We start from the raw sequence: 2,470 nt of genomic DNA, 5'->3' as shown, positions 1-2,470 counted from the left end.
TATGGTTGAGACTTTAATCAACATGTTTGAAAAAAATTACAATGTTATAACTTGTGGCATTGAACTTATTATGAATATGGCACAGAATCGATGCTGCTGTCAGATGCCGTTTGACAATCATGTGAGCTGTGTAGCATGAACTGTTCACCACCCTGACAACCTGTCCTTTAAAAGACCAAAAAGTTATAGTTTTATTTGTTCTTTCCTGTTGTATTCAGCTTGCCTGCACATGTCCAAGCTGACAGATTTAGCAGAAGGCTCCAAGGGATCCTGGTGATAGAACAAGCAACTGCCAATGGAGGCTGACAGTTACTGCAGAAGAGATCCTCTGAAACAAACAATGATGTATGGGTTAATTATTAAAACAACAATCTGGCTATATGTTGGTGAAATGGAAATGCAATGAAAATGTATATCATTTGTTTGAAAGCTGCCTTTACTGTTGTTGGCCATCATGATTCAGGTTTTATTACAATCATTACTATATAGAGTTCTGAAAGTTTCTTTTTTAATGTTGTTATTTATATGTTTTCAATGAAGTTATGATCCATTCACATTCAAATAAATTTGTTTTATACTTGAACATCAAAGTCATGTTTTATATGTATTCAAGTCTATTTTAGTTTTCTTAGAATTGTTGCTCATCGAACAAAAATATGTTAACTTTTTTCGTTTTAAAGCTTATTTATAAAAACACTACATATTAAAAAAATTGTGAGAGCATTGGATGCATATGCCATACCTTTAAAACAAGATGTCTTGAAAAATGAGCCCAGGTATAAAGAAAAGTTATTGTTTGATGCTGTTTTTATGGAGTTTGGGACATCTCAGTGGGATTCCCTAGCCCTTGAAAAAAAAAAAAAAAAAAAAAAAATATATATATATATATATATATATATATATATATATATGTTATATATTTATTTGAATTAAAAAATTTATATATTTGGAAACTTAATTATTTGAACTTCAGAATGGATTCATTTTGAAACAAACAATAGCTTCTGAGGAAGTAGAAAACTTTGAAGTCGTCTTCTATAGTGAATTTAAACAAAATAAATAACGGAAGAATGTGAATCCATTGTTTTTTAGTAAATGTATTTCAAATAAATAACAGACATGCTTCAAAACTTTGACAGAAGTGTTATTGAAAATAAATCACTTCAAGAAACCCTGTCATTGCTGAATCTAGAAAAAGAGGACATTCTCATACAACTGGAAGAATAAGTGCACAAAAAAGATACACAATTGTGGAAATTACAGGAAGAAGTTGATTTATTTAAACTGGACTCCAGAGAAAAAATCTGGCAGAATGAAAAGGAAAAAATATCAAAAATTGAGATATAGAAAAATTAGATAATACTAGAAAAGAAAATAAACTAGAGGCCCTTTTGGAACAAAATAAAAAAAAACGAACTAAATATCAAAACCTTTGAACATCTATACTGAACTAATGCTGGATCATAGAAACTGATTGAAATCACAAAACTGCTTGAGGAAGATTTAAAATCATTCTTCTCTGGTTCTCGAAAAGAGACCTGCCTGAAAAGTCAAGAGTAGTTTCTGTGGAAGTTGTCAGAAAAGGTAAATACATGAATTTCAAGTCATTAAGTGAGTGCCAAATCTTCCATATACCATTTTTACACTTAAACAATAATATGAAATTCTATCAACCAAAGAAATCTGAAGAATGTATAAACCATACAAAAGTCAACATATTAAGAAGTAGATTCAGAAACAAAAATGATGCTAAAAACAAATTAAAAAATACTGTCACTAAAACTAGCACCGTACATACTAATTTGCATAAAACTAATTTGTTGCAAAAACAACAGGAAAATAAGAGTGAGAATTTTATATGAGGAAAGTTCATTTTTTTCTGATAGTCATGGCAGAGATCTCTATGAAATTTTACAAACCACTGGTTCCAAAATCTGAGGTGTTTGTTAATGTCTGTCCTGGAGCTCCAATTACCTACATCATGAAGAATGCTACTGACATCTGTGCAGACCTGACTGACAAGGATGTGGCTGTTATAATCGGAGGGGGCAAATGATATGAACCGAGTTGCCTACATAAATCGTCGAGCTGCCCAGGTTATTTCCTAAGCAGATTCGTACATTTTGTCAGAAAAATAACCACACCAAATTTATTGTTGTTCCAATGTTTCCAAGATACGACCTAGGAAGGACACATATCATTAATAAACAGATAGCAATTTCAAAACAAGAAACTTAAAGAAATGAACAGTTTTGGTGTTACTGACAATACTCAGCTTAGAAAACAGCATTTTACTCGACATGGAATGCACCTAAACAACATGGGGAAAAGATTACTCGCCAGAACAATAGTCCAGGCTATTGGTTCCCTAACATCAAATGTTCCTTCAGGAACATCTGTGGATCCCCCGGCTTTGGATAGTAGTGAGAGTGGCCAGCAGACACCCCCACCAGGTCACATAAAAAGCCCA

General features: G+C 32.3%; 1 long non-coding RNA gene across 1 annotated transcript; it reads right to left on the bottom strand.

Moving 5' to 3' along the window:
- LOC124364385 lies at nt 1–839 on the bottom strand. Its single transcript, XR_006922600.1, has 2 exons — nt 743–839; nt 1–328 (listed from the first exon to the last, which is right to left on the bottom strand). It is a non-coding gene; the product is annotated as an uncharacterized LOC124364385 (long non-coding RNA).
- Nucleotides 840–2,470: the final 1,631 nt, after the last annotated feature.

This window comes from Homalodisca vitripennis, chromosome 6 (genome assembly GCF_021130785.1).
Source record: "Homalodisca vitripennis isolate AUS2020 chromosome 6, UT_GWSS_2.1, whole genome shotgun sequence".
NCBI classification, from domain to species: Eukaryota; Metazoa; Arthropoda; class Insecta; order Hemiptera; family Cicadellidae; genus Homalodisca; species Homalodisca vitripennis.
The sequence above is the reverse complement of the archived record's forward strand: the minus strand, read 5'-3'. Positions and strand labels throughout refer to the sequence as shown.